We start from the raw sequence: 19,587 nt of genomic DNA on the forward strand, positions 1-19,587 counted from the left end.
TTTATTGACACCGAAAATTTTATCACCCGAACGGCTGCAGCGAATCTTGACGTAATATTTATATTTCTTCCTATATAGGATTCAGCTGATGTAAGAATTGCATCCAGGAGATCATGAAATGTGCTTGGAATACTCCCGCAAATTCTTACAGATGATTAATTATACCCCAACGTGTACAAGTATAAATATCAAATTATCAAACTTACGTTCGAAATATTTTTGTCTGGATATTGTGTATAATTTGGCCCCATGCAATAATTTAAATTATCTGTGTATAGGAGAACTGGGACAAATGTTAGCATAGTTAAATACACGTTAAAAAACTAAACTTCTATTGTTAATTCATATATAAATATGCAGATAAGACAGTTTCTTACCCAAGTCCTTTAGTTACTTCATGTACCAGTTGACTTAAATTTGCCTCGTTTGGATTACAAAACAAACTCCCAATCATTTTGCGCATGTCACCCTTGACTTTTGGAATTTTGAGAATTGTCTACAAAATCACTATATATTTTTTTTAAAAATTATTTATTTATTTTATTCGAGAAACACGCATAACCGATTTGGAAGGTGCATATCTAAGTATAGCTGGAGGCTGCTTTATTTACGTTTCATAAGACAAACATATTTTACGTGTATTTCTACAGTTCAAAATATTATTCTTTCCCTCCAAATCACAAGCTACTAAATGTCATCAGCATTATAAGTGACTCGTTTAAAATTTTTATTTGAATCATCAAAATAACAATCATATGCTAAACCGTTCTCATATTACCTTCACTAGGGGTGATCATATTAACCCGGATCGCTGATATTAATTTCAAAATGTGGTGACACTGCTAGATCGCGATACTGAACTTGAATCCACCACGCACTTGTAGCCAAAGGTACACGTTGCTTTAAACTTGGTATTTAGTCTGAAGGTAGCGTGACTAATAGCACAAGTTAATTGTTCTGTAAGTTAAATATACGAGCGAAGTAACATTAACGCTTACAATTAATGAACACATTTAGATCCATATTTAAAAAATTGAGCACGAAAGAAATCAGGTTCTCATTCCACCACGCTACATCAGTTTTGCTGCTCCATAAAATTCCACCAGATCCCAGGTGTAAGAATAACCAACGGTGTTTATATTATTTCCAGTGCTCATATTTGTCTGAATTCCCTACATGAACGTAATTTCCACTGAGGCGTGCATATTTTGAAAACGACGTATTTTTTAAAATATTTGTATTCTACGTAAGTTTGCTGAATACGTTACCACCATTGTTAATTATTGATTTTGTATAAATTGACAACGTTTTTTTATAAAGACTGTTGTTGCCTATAGTATCTATAACGTTCTCTACTACAAATTGAATCACTAGCTTCTTTCATATTGTGGAATATTCAGCCCTTCATGTTACGTTAGTAAATTGCGAAACTTTCAAAGTATATGTTTGGTGAAACTTTTACTTCATTATTTAACAGTACAGCACTTGACAAGGGGCAGAGGTTTGTGGATGCTTGTTAAAAAGTTGTCTGTCTTGAACACAAAAAACAAATCTTTTAATTTAAAGTAAGCTATACCAAAAATATAATGGAATTCACAGGGACTTGGTGTCGTGTCTACAGAAACTTAGTATAAATGCAAACGTTGCTTCAAGTTCTTTAAAGAAAATTTTGTAACAGTCCCAATGCCCAACATGAATCAGGCAAATGATCCTTTGTTTTAACGAAGAGAAACTGCTTTTCAGTTGACTTATGAAAATATGGTTGTATGTTTTGAGACTGACAACCATATGTATTTTCAATTTGGGATTTTATAATTAAAGATTGCTGTCTTCTGTGTTGTTGCGCCGTGTGGTCTGGTAGAAGTTTATCGACGTTTCAGAGGTCCTTGCTGCCGCCATCAAGCCCTGATGATGGAGGTAGAAAAGACCTCTGAAACGTCGGTAAACTTCTACCAGACTACATGGCGCAACAACCCGGAAGACAGCGACATTCAGACTCACCGCCGTGAAAATCTCAAATCCTACGATTTTATAATTCTTTGATGGTGACTGTACCACCTTAAGGCTTTCAAACCCTTACGTTGTCTGGCCTGTCAGCTTTATCCTCCCCAGCGATGTTACACCTACCAACAGTTAGCACTACCTCTGGCAAGCTGTCAGCCTCGTCAGGTACACAATTCAACCTGTCACATAATAATGGTGTTCCTTGGTTCAAAAACGGTATGAAATTGTAAGCAAGGTGTGGAGCGTTCATGTTAACCGTATTGGCCCGGCTAACATTTTGAAAAAGGAAGAATATAATTATTCTGTCTAAATTAGTGGATCAGTGACACTGTAACACTGCAGAATCCGTCTGATGAAATGCATCGTTAGCAAGCTAGGTGCTCGCCACGAGCGTAATCAAACTGGCCGACTGTCAACACCTGGTTGGCTGGAGCTGACTAATTATGCGTTTTATATGATCGGTTCTGTTGTGTTACAGTGTCACTGGACCATGAAACTAAGATAAAATTCTTTTTACTTTTCATTTTTGAGTGTTAGCTGGTCAGACGCGGTTAACATCCACACTCAGTATCTGATAAACGTAAGGACAGGTATAAGACGAAGATCAAGAAAGCTGAAAAGTTGATCTTGAGAGTGATATTGCTATTAATTTGCCACATTTTTGTACAAAAATGCCCTTAAAATTATTAAAAGTTATTAGTATAGGCCTCACGACAGAAACTTATCTCCTGAATTCGCTAAGTTGCCTTACTTTATCTCAGATGTAAACTGTTCGACTGTCAATAAGGCCGATCCACTCACTTCCTGCTAGATTCTTCTGTTGACACAGCAGGAACCTGTAATCCCATACCATTGCCTTAATTTGAATTTCATAACAGATCCTACTCTGAGCACGTGTCTAATGAAAGATTAATTGTAGCTTCTTTGGAAGAAGGTTTAAGGATAATTCGAAAAGTCGTTGAATATACAGCATGGATTATAGGCTCAAAATTAACTAGACTTTGATTAAACCCATTTACAATTTATTTTGACAATCTAAAGGATACGAAGGTATGAGCCGGCGTAGCTCAGTTGGTATAGTGACTGACTACGGACTTGGCGACCGGGGTTCGATCCCCGACGGGGGCAGAGGATTTTTCCTCTAGCCTCTGCGTCCAGACCGGCTCTGGGGCCCACCCAACCTCCTATCCAATGGGTACCGGGGTCCTTTTCCGGGGGTAAATCCGGCCGGGGCGTGATGCTGACCACTCACACCCATCTAGTGCCGAGGTCAAGAATGAGTAGGAGCTATACCTCCACTCCCCCCAAGCGCCTACATGGCGTATAGTGGGACAGCTTTACTTTTATTTAAAGGATACATGGCGAAACAAATTATTGAAATTTTTGTTAATCACACAAGGTGAATAACATTAACATATATGAAATAATAGCCGTCCCCAGGGGCGAAAGTCATGCTGGGCCCTCAGTAAGGAATAAATAAATAAGTTAATAAATAAACCGGTAGCCTGTAAGTTTAATATTACCGGTTCTAAGCTGTATATTTATTAAAGTGTATTCTTATCTCCATGTTTCCTAAATATTCATTGTGCAGAAATTCTTAAAATCCATATTAGATTAAGATAATATTTGCTGTTTGACATACGTCTGTGTTTGTAACAGGTATTAAGTAACAAAATAAATACATTAATAATGATGATATAATAAAATTCCTCGATGACTGAACAGAAAAGTAAAGCCAAGAAATTAAATTAAAATTAAAATGTCGTCTATACACTATATAGGATCTCGCTAATAAAACGTGTCCTCAAGCCTAAAACCTGCTGATGAAAGTCTTGGAAAATAGGCAAGACAAATTTAGAAATACATCGCCATATTTAAAAATTAATTTATCACTGAGACAACATTTACTGCCAAAGTCTCCGCACATTATTTTCATACTATTTTCAGCCCTTCCGTCCCCTCTGATATTCCTAGCAATTCTGACATTTTCATTTTTGATTGTTTAAAGGTTACTTACGTTATCATATTCATGTTAAGCGAGCAGTTTGTCTAACGGCGGTTTCAGCTATTGGGTCCTAAGTAATACTTAATTTTATTGTAATACAACTCATCTGGGTCTTTGTGACTACAGGTCTGTGCTTGAAAAATTCGTAATGTCATTGAGAAGCTAATTGTTACTCAGGACATAGAATTTACCCCTTGTATATAATCTGAATGTTCATTACCGTGTTCACAAAGCTCTGTCTCATGTCCAAGATATTTTTATATCATGTAAAATTCTGTTCTTTTACAGGAAGAACTTGTGTTCCAACCTGCAAGCTTCTCCTTATAAGCGGTCCGTGACTGCTTATTCATTATTCCCACACTACATTTTATGTATGGACACACGACACTGATTTCTCTGTGGGGCTATACTCCATATTGGAACATTTCTGAACAGAACGGCAGTTTACGACAACAGCAGGTACTGTAATTTATAACCTTAAAATAAATTAGCTTTTAAAGGTATTAAGTCCATTTTATGTCTTTTAGCACACAACTTCATTTTTGATTATCAAATATAGTGAACCCTCGATATACGTCATTAATTTGTTTCATACAAATTGCAACGAATAAACAAACGGCGATTATAGAAGAATTTAAGCCTTTATTAAAATGGCAGTTTCTTCCCGGGAAATTGTGTAATAGAACATCAAACTCTTTTTTGGGGGTGGATTCAAATAATTACAAAATTGTAAAATAGTTCAAAACAGTTTATTAGATAATTACATACATATATGTATATAATTAAATTTTAAGAAAATTCATAATATTTTAATAATTTTGCTGATAAAATTTAAAGTGCAGAAGTTGGGGACTGGGAATCATCTGTATTATTGAAAACAATAATCTTTTGTTGGTTGAACTGCAGCCTTTTTCATTTCGGCGAAAAATTCTCGTAGCAGCGAAAGTCAACTTCCACATTTCTATTGACCACTCATTTTATAACCTCACAATCATCAATAAATTTAAATTTCTTTTCCAAAGTTGTTGCCACACTTGGCCTCCTAGCATTCTTTGATTGACTGTACAGTCATGACCACACATTTTATCGAAAAGTAAATAAATAAGGAAAAATTGTCAGTTTATTTCTGGCATGCGAAACAACGGAAGTCCTGCATGTCGTCTAAGACTCTGTGAGTCACATTTACGAATGCCAAGTGATTAAAAATCGATGAATGAAGGAAATCGACGACGGATTTCAGAGTCGACTTATAACAAGGTCTTCTTATACTGTGCAGTTATTTCTGTGTTGGTCTCATAATTGAGCTCTGACATAAATTTTGTGAAAGTCGATTTTTATTCGACCAGGCTTTTTATATAATTAGTTTTTTTAAATAAGACTTTTTACAGGTAAATAACGTTATATACGCAGGATATAACCTAATTACGTCCCATGTCTCAGTGAGTTTCATGCTATAGCTGTTGCATACAAATTAGTAGCTAGCACGGAAAGGAACAGTGAAGAATGCTTTTTCCAGCAAAATTGTTTTCAACTTTTACCTCGGCCATACCAAGCGATTTTTTATGCATGTGGTGTCAGATGTACGAATATGTGTTGCTTACCCGAACTGTCCACTTATCTAACATTAGTTAAGTTCGTGTTTATTCTGACATGCCCTCGAAAATCTGTAACTTGCAAACTGAATATAACTTTGTGTTTTCATCTTGATTTCTTTCCCATTAGATATTATTGAAGTACCAAAATAATAATGTGTGTCAATTTTCTTCAAATTAAAGTCCATGAATACAGTACGTTCACTGATAGAGTTGAACGCAAATGTCTCTTCCCAGTTCCCAACGGAAACTGCTATTATATGGGTAAGCTCTTTTTTTTTTTTTAAAAAAAAAAAAAGCTATACTTGACTTGTATCGGGAATACCTTGACCGGCAGCCAGGAAGTTACATTTGCGTTCAACTTTATCAGTGAACGAACTGTATTACAGGTGACTGATATCTCAACGTCTCGCAAATACATAATATAAACTACACTTAATTCTTTTTTGACATTCATTACGTTTCAATATACACCCTTCTGTTATTCAATTCAATTCATTTATTAAAGTGCTTGACAACAGCCAAAAAGGCCAATAACAGCCAAGCACTAACAACAATACAAACATTACAAAACAAAAGCAAGCAAACAATGAACTGAAAACATAAATGTACAATATTATCTTAATAATAATAATAGAAACTGTTTCCATTTAATTGTATTTTATGCAGTGAAGTGTTTTCTTGTGACGCATAAGGCAGGCTTATATTTTCAAAAGAGAATTATCTCCGTGGAATAAGAAAACTACTGCCCAAAAGCATTTTAAAATTTGGCATCACGTAAAACGAAATTATCATTTAAAATCTTGTTCAAGATCTCTTCATAGCTTTCGCGTTAATTATTATTAACATTGTCATTTGTTTGAGGAGTATTTGATACACACATTTTCTCGGGTCTCGGGATTTGGCTGTGTTCCCGTCTTTGGGTGTCTGTATTTAAGAGGAACCCGGAATGTTTTCCTTAATCATGCGGCTACTTCTCCCACACCTGTGTTCAGGATGTAGCCTAAACATCCGGCTGCAGGCAACTTAATTTTCTTTTAAACAGTTACATCTCCCCCCCCCCCCCCCTATTTGTTCCATCTTTTTTAAATTTCTTTCCTTCGTCGATGGTGCGATGAATATTTCCTTCAGTTGCCTTTTGAAGTTCGATCCAATGATCTTGCTTCATCGCGATCTACAATTTTTGAAGGCGATTCGATGAATAGAAACGTTGTTGTTTTATTTTGTTGTCACGTTAGATATTATGCAATATAGAGGTTTAGAACGGTCCATGCTTTCAGTTTTTGTTAGTCTGTTATGAAGCAACAAGTAATTGTAGCTTGTGGGGTGAGATTATTAAAAATGGCTCTTGATAACGTGTTTTGACCTCACGTCTATTAATAAAAGCATGGTTCATGTAGGCATTAGTCGACGTCGAACAAAGAACAGCCTTTTCACACGCGCTGTGGGTAGTTGCCACAAGTGATTAGCCTTTTCTGTGTTATAAACCAGGCATGTTACGTTGCTTTGAATATGTACGGCGTGTAACGTCACAAAGCGGTTCGTACCTCAACAAATCAAATTTCTCACAGGTAGTTCTGTGTTAATTTAATTATTTACGAATTATAATTGTATTCTGATGGCTATATTAAAGATATGTGGTATTAAAAGTAAGAAATAGAAATATTTCAAATTTATTTGAAGAAAATTTCTTAGTTCTAGCAAAATTATTCGAATTTATATGAATTTATTCGCATGAAGCAGTGATTATTTTCAGTGAATTAAAGATTTCGTTTTATGAAGAGGTAATTCCTGTAAATAAAATCAGAAATGTAGTTGAAATTTGAAGGTTTCTGATGATGGGTCATAAAATTATGTACAACTATTTCTTTGGGTCTTGCCCATCGCAAATTATAAAATTACAACTTTTAGAATTCTGGATTCTGCTTTATGTACACTCCCCCATTTGTTTTTATTGGTGACGAAAGTATAATCTAGCTTTATAAATGCTATAATGTTAAAATTTTATAATTTATTTAATGGAGTAGGGCCAAAATAACAATTTTACGGGAATTTACTTATGTGAAGCTAATTCCTCTGAATTACATTAGAAATCCACAAAGCTGGAAGTTTGTCCCAACTAATATTTCGAATAGCATGAGAGTTTTGGCTGCCTTGAGTGACTGTGAGGTACAGAATTAAAATGTAAAAGTTTATTTTATCAAATTACAATTTACTTGTATACTACGTAAGCAGAGAAATCACAACACATATCAGTAAAAAGATAAGAAAAGTTTTGCATAATGGATGCCTTGCATGTTATACTTTCAACTTAAGCGCGCGCGATTTCTTCTACTTGATGTAATTAGACCATATTTTAAAACCTTTACTGCCTTTTCAGTTATTTTACCTTGAGCAGCGTTATTACGTGAGTTATATTTTGGGTTTATTAGAGTAATCAATACGTCAATCTGATTAGCAACGCAGGGTCTTTGGTTAAAGGTGTTGCAATTTATTTTCCATTTATAAACCGAGGATTCGTAGGCAGACTGGGGTGAGCGAACTTTTTCTTCGCAGTAACAAAAGCAAATACAGGTAGCCCTCGATTTGCGCCGATTCAGAAAAAACGCCGATTTTGAAACCAGCAAGTCAAAAAGTTAAGAAAAATATATTTCGCTATTATTTATAACGTTTTACAATGTTTCTCGTACTGATTCTTATACTAAATCGTAATTCTTACATCGCTGATTTTGAATAAAAATTATAAATACTGTCATCTCTGCAATTATGTATGTTTCGTTAACGCGAATTTGCTCCAATGAGATCGATAAATCGGTAAAAGCTGTTTGTGAAATGCAAACTTTTACTTATGCGAGTTTGCTCTTGTGCTACGGCGAAGAGGAGCGTTATGGCATCCATGAGGCCTTATCGTGAAATTTTGAAATAAAGAAGAAAAAATCACGACAGTCCACACCACATGTCTTCTTTAAAAAAAACATGACGATCCTCAACCAGGGACTTCGTCAGAGAACTAAAGCCATTTCATCACGCCATCGCTGATTGTAAGTGTATAACATATATTTTTTTAAATTCCCTTTATTTTATTTACGTTATTTCAGTGCTTTAAATGTAATGTCATTATATTACTCGGCAATATTCGGATACTGGGAACGCATGCCATTGACTTCCTTTCCTTTTATTTCAAATTCAAATTACACCCCAGTCAGCATGGTTTTTGTAAATCAAAATCTACGGTAACTAGTTTAGTTACCTACCTTAATGATGTTCAGCCGTCGGTTTGTTCACAGGGACAGATCGACTCTGTATATTTTGATCTTAGGCAGGCCTTTGATTCAGTCCCGCATTCTATTCTTTTGAAAAAGCTAAATAACTTTGGACTATCTTCTCCTTATGTCAAGTGGTTCCAAGGTTATTTATCATCCAGATCTGCCTTTGTTCGCATTTTAGGACAGTCTTCTTCTTTCTACGCGGTGTTATCTGGAGTTCCACAAGGCTCTACCTTGGGACCTCTCTTATTTAATATTTTTATTAACGACCTTTGCGACAAAATTAAGTATTCAAAATTTCTCTTATTTGCTGATGATTTGAAACTATATTGTGATATTAAATCTGTGGATGACTGCAGAGCTCTCCAAGCAGATATCCATTCCGTACATGAGTGGTGTGATAATAACAATATGGAACTTAACATTGATAAAACCAAAATTATATCGTTCACACGTAAAACCAACAGTATCCATTTTAATTACATTGTTAGTGACTTTTTAATCTTGCGTACTAATTGTATAAATGATCTCGGTGTTTTGTTAGACAGTAAACTGTATTTTCACTGTCATGTAAATTGTGTTCATTCCGAGGCACTAAGGACCTTAGGGCTTATTCGTTTTATTACTTATAATTTTTCCTCTTTAGACAGCCTTGTTGTTTTATATAATGCTTTAATTAGGTCAAAGCTTGAGTATGCCTCGGTAGTTTGGAATAATCTTACACAGATAGATTCTAATAAATTAGAAAATATTCAAAGAAAATTTGCCAGTTTGTGCAATTACCGATTTTTCCAGTTTAATATCCCCCGCAAATATGAACTGATCCTATCTACTTTAAATTTTAGAACACTTTATTCCAGACGACGACATCTCGATGCGTTATTTCTTATTAATGTATTTAAGGGCAAAATAAATTGCCATTCAATTATGGACACTGTTGGTTTACGTGTGCCGGCGAGGCAATTAAGAGAATTTTCTACTTTTATTGTGAGCAGTGCGCTAAGACACAGTCCTTCAGCCAGGTGCGTCATCGCTGCAAATTACGTATGTAAATTTTTGGACGTATTCAGCATAAACATTGTCTCCCTTGAGCGAACGTTCTCAACAAGGGAAATGATCCAGATAGGTTGTCTTGGTAGATGACTAGCTTCGTTTTTTGTTTTTTTATATTCTTTAAAATTTTACAATTATGTTAGTGTTCCCTAGGTGGATTATTTGTTTTTATTTATATTTCTTCATTTTTTGCTCTGTGTTAATATAGTTTCTATTTTGGGTTTGCCTGTACTTGGCAGTTACATTTAATACTGTTCATGTATAAGTTTAGTTAATCTGTTTGTGTACTATTTTTCATTATTATTTCATTATTATTGTATGTACGAGGCGCGTCCTCAAAGTAAGTTTCCCTGGGGCCGTTTACAGAAACAAAACACAATTTCATGGAAATATTTATTGCAACAGATACAGCAAGTGTCCAGCTATTTTTCAACATATTCGCCACCGGAATTGAGACATTGGTCATACCGTGGGACCAACTTTTGAATACCTGTGTCGTAGAAGTCTGCCGCCTGGGATTGGAACCACTGTGTGACAACCATCTCCTCCTCTCTGTCATTCTCAAAACGCTGACGCTGACCGGACAGGAATTTCTTGAGGTGTAGGAAAAGATGGAAATCACTGGGAGCGAGGTCCGGGCTGTAGGGTGAATGATTAAACACCTCCCAGCTGAACTCCTGCAGGAGACTTGCTGTCCGTCGAGCCGTGTGCGGCCTAGCGTTATCACTGACCGCACTTCACAGTCGGCGGGAGCTGGAATAAGAACCTCCATCTTCAACAGCTGCAACGATGCTACTGTGAGAACGCGGGAGGTGCCGTTAGTGCATGCGCCATGCTACGTCATTGCTCTATCACGTACGCACAGTCGCTTCGCGCAATATAAGGTTTGCTAGCTGTGGGACGAGTGGGAAACTTACTTTGAGGACGCGCCTCGTATTATCAGTGTTTGCCTGTTATTGACTTCTTGCTGTTGGCAAACACGTAAATAAATTAATTGAATTGAATTGAATTAAATTGAATATTCGGATGCTGGGAACGCATGTCATTGACTTCCCATTGATTTACATTATAAAATCGTTCCAATTTACGCGGATTCCGATTACGCCGGTTCGTCCAGAAACACATCCCCGGCGTAAATCGAGGGCTACCTGTATCTATAAGAGCAGAATTAGTGTCTGCTGTTGAGTCACTAGTTTATTGCGAGGAACTTATCGTGGTCCGTCTTCGATTTTTGGTGAACATAGTGACAAAGAACCAACCAACGAACCAAAAACGGAGATTTTCGCGAGAAAAAATTTCGCTCCTTTTTAGGTTAGATCATTTCTACGTACGAACGCATAGCTGCAATTGGTGAACGGTTACCTGCAAACAATAACTGGGGATGCTTTTACGTTAAAGGAATTGTCTTGGTTGAAGGCAGTGACATGTTCAGACTGGGGGCTGTTGCAACTGGTGGGAGGATGATCCCATCAGGCAATTTATTCTTTGCGAAAATAAATTTGGTTGGGAGATGTCTGGGAATCCTCAACACAGAAGAGTTTATATCGCTTTGGCTGAAGGCCTCTCCGACTTGTAGACAGGCCGTGCTCCTTTTTAATTATACCTTGTCATTTTCCTTACAACTGAGGAAAATCGCGGAAAACCTCAGTGAGGCTAGTTGAAAATGTAAGACACGAATCAGTGCGTCATAGTATGTCACTGGGGCAGGTTTATTTGTGAGTTCTTCCATTTTCTCCTACACGGAAGTTATTCCACCAATTCTGATACTACTGCAACCTCTCTGGAAGAGTACGATAGGTAAGACCAGCCAGCACTTTATCATACCCTCCTCTTTGTCTCTTCTGACCCATTCTTTCTCCCTGGTTCTCTTTCGGGACTCTTTGTTATTGGCACTGACAGTCTCTATTTCGTAAGATTTGAGGTTTTTACAGCGGTGAGTATGAAGATTTCTGTCTTCTGGGTTGTTGCTTTGTGTAGTATAGTAGATGTTTACCAAAGTTTCAGAGGTCATAAAGCCTGTCATGACGGAGGCAGTTTGACCTCTGAAACGTTGGTGAACATCGACCAGACTACACCGCGCAACAACCCAGAAGACGGAAATCTTTAGTCCCTATTTCCTCTTATCATCCCATGGCTCTGGCTGGCTAATTCCTTTTCGTTTACCATAATACGCGGTGCAACAACCCAGAATACATCCATTTTCATACTCGGCACCGTATCTGACCCTCCCCACTTACATCTGTTGATTCTGAAGCTGATGCAGGCATAGAGTACATCTCTAGATTATTAGCTTAAATGTGGATATGTAATGCACAGTGAACGGTTTACGCTGTACGTGACATTTCCAACAGATGCATAACCGCATTAACCAAACTAGGCTGTCCAGTGAAATAGAGACATTTATTATGCGATTTCGTAGTTATTAAAACCACCTGTTATCTAGTTTGTTAGCCAGATAGTTAATTGGTTACTTAACAAGTTAATTGATTATGTAAATAGTTAATTTGTTACTCGGTTTCTTCGTTTATGCAGTCGCCATATTTTGTTTCACATTCTCACATTGCACAAAATAATTACTCTACCAAATCTGTGTATTTTAGAAGATCTAATACTATATATCATTGCATTACCCTATTTAAAATGGCGCTAATATCGACCCTGCCTTACAAGTTCCTTCATCCGCCATGACAATATTGCTGATTGCAGTAAATTAAGAATTAAAATTTCAAGTTATACCGTAATGGCATAATGTTCGCACCAAATTTCACCAAAATCCGTCCATCTATACTACGAGGAGAAGAAGTCTGAAAACTTCTACAGAACTCTCTCGAAAACTGTAATTTATCCTATTTATTGCTTGGGAGACAGACGCATAGATGGGAGGATAATAATAAAACGGGTCTTAAAGACACCGTGTGTGACTGTGTGAACTGGGTGTATTTGACTTAGGATAGGGTCCAATGATTCGCTTTTATGGACACGATAATGAACCCTCTTTTTCTTTTTTCTTCTATGGCTCTCAGGTCAGTATTCGGTCCATGGCCTCCTCAATTCTCCTCTTCCATTCGATCCTCTGTTAGGTCCGTCTGTCTAAGGCTTTGATTGAGGTTTCGAAACATCTTCCTTTTTACGGTGCAAGGTTGTTAGCCTTGCGACCAACCACCAACCTGGAGGACCAGGGTACCTGTCTCAGTCTGAATTCTCCCTCTCGACCAGTCTGGCTAGGGAGGTCCTACCAGTAGCTCTTGGGGTCACTGAGGTACTCAAGCCCCACCACCAGGACAAGGTGCAGGTACCATTAAGTGGGGGATAATGAACCCTCAGGGTTCATAAAAATCGAATGTTTCCTTGACCGGTTACAAGACTCTCATCTCCTGAAGTGAAACTCTGCGCAGTTTAGTTATTTATTCCGTCCACTTACTGATATTGAGTAAGTGCTTTACATGTTGTATAACGCATCGTAATAAAAAATGTCACCCCAAATCATGTTGTTAGTACCAGGTCCCGATTACAGGTCAGCTAATATTAAGTCCATATGTTGACTGCAATAAAGGACGAGGGGTGGATTTCATGATGTAACTGCTGGAGAAGGGTTACTACAATACTTTGTACCTTAAAATTAACCACTCGCTGCTTTATACAACCGGAATTTCTTGAGTGACGCATGAAACGAACACTTGCTTATGACGGTACCTGGGTTTATGTTGTGGGTGTGTATGTTCAAGCAACTTTGTGACACATCACATTACGTCCTGTCAAAATAACAAAGAAAATACTGTATATAATTTATTTAAGTGTTTCTTCTTTGACTTTAAGGCAGAAGATACTCATTAAAAGTAGAAGTGTTGTATGATGCTGATTGATTTTTTATTATTTAACGAAGTGTTTCATATGCAGAGAAGGTACATTGTTAAATGACCCATTAATTAAGAGTAGTTTTATAAATCGTTACGTGTTCTTATTTTTCACGATTACAGGCTCGTGTCTGACATTTGTATGATGACGCTTCAGTCTGAATGCTGAGATAATAATCTGAAATACGTCAGGACCGTTCGTTCATTTTAATTCTATCCTAAAGTTTCAACATTTAATAAACAGTCGTAATAAAGATTGAAAATGCGTACTTTGTGGGGTAAGCCAATATTGCTAATGCGTTCTTTACGCCATATCACTTAGGTTAGCGTTTATCAACTTATGGTACGCGTACCACTGGTGGTACGCGAACTAAGTAATGAAAATCAAAAGATAATTCAATTCAATTAATTTATTTACGTGTTTGCCAACAGCAAGAAGGCAATAACAGGCAAACACTGATAATACATACAATAATAGTGAAATAATAATGAAAAATAGTATACAAACAGATTAACTAAACTTATACATGTAGAGTTTTAAATATAACAGCCAAGTACAGGCAGACCCAAAAGATAAACAATATTAACACAAAGCAAAATAAATGAAGAAATATAAATAATAGCAGATAATCCACCTAGGGAACACTAATATAATTGTAATGTAAAACGTTAAAGAAATATAAAAAACAGATAACGAAGCTAGATCATCTATCAAGACAACCTATCTAGATCATTTCCCTTGTTGAGAACGTTCGCTCAAGGGAGACAATGTTTATGCTAAATACGTCCAAAGATTTACATACGTCATTTGCAGCGATAAAGCACCTGGCTGAAGGACTATATTAACATAAATAAGTTTTCCCTGAACTCATTTGGTTAGTGGTACATTTGAATTAGAATTAGTGTTACGCCAGCGAAAACGGTTGAGAACCGCTGACTTAGGTCATTCTTGAACCAATGTATTCCCGGCTCACTTTTGTGCCATAGGCTATTCTTGCGAGGTCATTAATGCTTTCTGGTCCCAAATTACTTTTTTTACACAAATACCTATATACCCACACCGACCTTATATAATTTTTATGTAATTTGATGGGAGGTCCCATTGTTTCGAAACTGCGAGTTACAACAATTGGTGTTTTATCCCAATGTTGTACAACAGTGGACTTTAATCATATTTTCAGATAGACTTGACCAGACCATAAGGTATTATTCGCTCGCCCAAGGGACTAAAGAACACCTAATTCTGTAAGAACCACTTAACATTGTTACTGGTACAGCTAAGTACAGTATTTTGCTGTCCGTGCAGCTGTGAAACGAACTTCACATATGGAAAGAGCTTCCGTATTCTTCCGCAAGAATGTGCGCTGGCATATGATACTCGCTGTAGCTCTAACGTACTAACTGGGTTGTAGACCATGCCATTACCGCTTGCAAGAGACGATGAACAGAGCATCTGTAATTCGAAATGGACGTCCCGCAGCTCCAATGCAATTTGCAAGCCGCTCGTACCGGTCGCTCACGCGCCAAGAAGTTTAGCTTCTACGTACGTATGCAGTTATAAATAAGAGATTTAGCTAACACGCTAGGAATTCTCTGCCCGTCTGAATAGTCAACATAAGGTAGCTTTTGGTAACGGTCGCTTTGTTGCGTTTTTTCACCAAGTGCATAAACTTAATGCACATTTGGGGAGTCGTCTGGCTCGAGTCTGTGATTCAATTCGGAAATTATTTGAAACGAAATTTTATATTAGCTACCTACATAAAGGAACGTATCTCCAAGATTTAGCTTTGCGTCTTGTGGGTTCAGTATAAGCTTCTAAGATGGCTGTGGTAGAAGTTTACCAACGATTCAGATGTGCTTGCTGCTTCCATCATCAGGGTTATGACTATGTACTTCTGTAATGCCGGTAAACGTCTACCAGACTACACAGTGCAACAACCCAGAAGACAGAAATCTAAAATCACCACAGCATAAGCCTTGTATTTGTATGTGGTGCAAATCAAAATTTAGATTAATGTTATCGCACAAGAAATATAAAAACATGACATTAGATACAGAAGTAATTGAAACGTTTAAATAAGATGAATATTTACAAGTAAATTCAAGGGAAAATGTTATCTGACTGTATAGGTTGCATTCGTAGTCTGATTGCCTCTGATTCGTTTCTAACTGCAAAGTTGTGTTCATAATTTTATTTTCACGTCCTGACCGTTTCTAAGATCCAAATAGCCCCATATCCACCTTTTTCCTACTAGGGTAAAGGTACTGGAGCTTGAAGCTGTCCACTTACTTCCATCTAGAGCAGAGATTAAGAATCCCTGGAACTACACGCTACCTTCCCCGTTTGTCTTCGTGGCGTAGATTGAGGGTACTTGAGAGGAAGGTACTGAGGAAAATCTTTCCTCATGAGGAAGTTATGAAATGACTAAACTTATGAAGCCCTATGTTTAGGATAATTCAGATTGCTATCTTCGGTCGTAATGCAAGAAGGTGTATTGATGCAGTGTTACAGGTGTTGGTATCAGGTTTTTAAAATAGACACATTTTTTACATGTATGTCATACGAAATTTAATACAACAGACTGACACACTTTAACATACGAAAGTCGTGAATGCAGAATTATTACGAACATTTTAAACACAATCGTGAAATAAACACAGAAAACATCCAACACCATAAAAATTATTTGTTAAAACCGAATACATACACAAAACGTGGTCAAGAAGTTAACGCTCCCACTTGGCATTCGGTAGGTCCCGGGTTAAAATCTCGGCCCGGAGACCAGCTGTCCTGATTGAGTTTTTGTGGTTTTCCTCAGTCCCTCCGGGAAAATTCTGGGATAGTGCCTTAAATGAGGACACGACCGCTTCTTTTCACATCCTCTCAAATGACGCAATATAGTCTTAGCTACTGAAAAATCATCGTTAAATAAAGTATAAATAAATAAAGGGGAAAATACCAGTTTACATGCAAACATTGAAGTAAAAATATACCATCTGAGCTGCTGGTGGTTATTCAACCTGGCCTCCTCTGTATGGAGTTAGTACTTTCTTTGTGTTAACGTAAGGTTAGAGAGAAATAAGGACCTTCTTAAAGTCAAAGTCACGTTTCCTTTCATTGTTATTTGTGTTGCTATGTAACAGATAAATTGGGGGAAAATCCATAAAAGTCACCATTGCAATTTCCGTGCGCAGAAAACGAAAACGATACTTGAAATCGTCGTAAATTTAAGAATCTTATTTTGCTTTTAGCTTCGGATGTAAATCTGTTTAATGTCAAGGGAGCATTAAAAAAATATTAAAAGCATTCCTTTAACGTCAGAAATTTAAACGTTACAAAACAAATTTTCCGGGATTTGGCTTGAAGTATTTCAGAGCGACACAGGACAGTTGAATTGCTTGATCATTTCTCATTGAATTCCTTTAGTATGAACCGTGGTGGACCCTTGGAGATTTGGTCAGTTATACTTCGTTAACGATGAATATGAAGCGAATTTAAACAGAATCTAATAAGCGGGTGTGAAAAATGGTAAGTCATGAAGACATAGTCCCATTGAAATAGACTGAAGTTGTACAGGTACTTACTACCTCTATCATGACCGTTCTGATGGTGGAAGCAGTATGCACCTCTGGAATGTTGGTAAATTTCTATGAGACTGTACGGTGCTACATCCCAGAAGACAGCCATCTTCATGATTTACAGCCAGAAGAACCTTAAAATTTCTCTTAGTTACAAGTCATGTTCACATTTTTATAGCTGCTGATGTTTGCCCAGAATTATGTCATTAATGATAGGCGCAATGTTCAAGTAAATCACACCCTCTCTTTTCTTAGTGTTCGCTTTGGATAACCCATCGGTGTCAGTTATAGGATATTTATCTTCTTTCGTACTAAGCATCTTAGTCATTAATGGATTTATATGTCTTTAACAATTTTAGCACCGGTCTTTGATAATCCACGCGAATATGACACGTTTTTCAAAACGATCAATGTTCGGCTGTCTTGAAGTTTTTGTAATCTTTACAATAAAAACTTTATCAAACGCCAGAAATTATTTCTCTGAAGAGTTTTTCGACTTTACATAGTTTGAACTAGTGACAGCGTCATTAAATAAGCTACAAATAAATTAATAGATAAATATCGAGAATGTTTATTTTTGGGAGAAGTCACAGAGCATCGCGGTGATTTATACACACGTCGCCTGCCACTTATCGTAAGTAGTCTGGCCGCCAAGCACCACTTAACTCCATCATTGTCCTAGTATTTCACTGCTTTTGATTTAATAATGGGTTCTGCACGAATTAAATGCATCGTTTGAACAGAGCTTAAAGCGAAACCCAGAGCTGACAGGTAGTAGAACACTAGCATTAAATTACTACGGTCACTCCATAATCGTCATGAATAATATATACTTGTTCTGTTAATTACAGTTAGTAACAAATTGTTTACAAGTAATCAAATCAAAAATTTACACTTTATTGAATGTTAAAAGGGTCTATATTATGAAATTAAATAAGTTCTGGGAAGAAATTATGGTACTTACCTTTATACCAACTGCTGCATTATACAGAGTGTACCAGGAGGAAAGGTCAAATTCAGGGATGTCAATCGGTCATTCTACGCAAAAAAGTGTCCTATTCCGAACAGTTTCCGAGATAGAGCTATTTCACTGCACAGTTGCAAAATTGTTGATAAGAAAGAGATATTACGTTGTGTTTCTAATACCGGTATTTATTGTTCAAGTGACAAAGTTGGTACAGTTTACTTAGTATAATACATTTTCGAAAATTTCACCGTCAACATCAATGCACTTTGCAACTCGTTTGAGGACATGGCGTGTTACTCGTCTGAGTGCATCTTGACGTTCCTTTGTGCGGGCGACAACTTCCATTATGTGATCGAGCAGTTCGTCTCGTGTATCCACTTTTCTTCTGTACACTTCACTCTTCATCCACCCTCAGAAACAGAAATCTAACGGGGTTAGGTCTGGAGATCTTGGTGGCCAGTTAATGGTACCGCCACGACCGATACACCGATTAAGGAAAGTGTCACTGAGATGTTGCATCACAAGTCGGGTATAATGAGAAGGGGCTCCGTCATGCTGAGAGTACATAGCAATCCGTGTAGCCAAAGGAAAGCCCTCTAGTTCTTCTGGTAATCCATTTGGCAGAAAGTGTAGGTAATTTTGTCCTGTCATACGATCGTCTAAAATAACGAGACCAATCAATATGGCATCGATTGTACCGCACCACGCATTGAAAGAGGAACGACGTTGAAAATTTGTTTCCACAGTACCACGTGGATTGTCGTGAGACCATCGATGCGAGTTACGTGTGTTGTTGATTCCGTTACGGGTGAAAGTAGCTTCATCAGTGAATTGTATTAATGGAAGCAATTGGCTTTGAAATAACTCTATCTCGGAAACCGTTCGGAATATGACACATGTATATAGATTTTTGCTTAGAATGACCGATACTATGACCTCCCAGAATATTGACCTTTATTCCTGGGACACCCTCTATATTTCGAGGCTGGCAAGAACCATAAATTAATAAGTAAAACAATTCGTAGCATATTTCTATTCACAGTTTTTGTTGTATGGTCATGATCTCAAACAGGAAGTCAAATGTAGAGATAGGGCGAGCGTTATATTTTACTTTAAAAATTTTAACTTTTTTTAAAAATCTTTTAACACATAAAACAAAAGAATCCTAATCTAATGTCATGTTGGCAAGAAATCAAAAATACAAAAGGGGTGGCCTCTACTGGCATGTCATTTGAACCAAGTTTCATGAAAATCCGTCACTTGGTTC

General features: G+C 37.0%; 1 protein-coding gene across 5 annotated transcripts in view; it reads left to right on the forward strand.

Annotated features, from left to right (window-relative positions):
* Positions 1-19,587, forward strand: part of Sytalpha (Synaptotagmin alpha) — a 120,945-nt gene that overhangs the window by 41,086 nt on the left and 60,272 nt on the right. For all 5 annotated transcript variants that reach the window (XM_087352294.1, XM_087352297.1, XM_087352295.1 and 2 more), the window contains one exon: positions 4,298-4,468. The gene's annotated coding sequence lies outside the window, so the exon portion shown is untranslated. The remainder of the gene's footprint in view (positions 1-4,297; positions 4,469-19,587) is intronic.

This window comes from Zootermopsis nevadensis, unplaced genomic scaffold (assembly GCF_977971745.1).
Source record: "Zootermopsis nevadensis isolate Lab colony 2312 unplaced genomic scaffold, Znev_1.0 Znev_ptg000021l, whole genome shotgun sequence".
NCBI lineage: Eukaryota > Metazoa > Arthropoda > Insecta > Blattodea > Termopsidae > Zootermopsis > Zootermopsis nevadensis.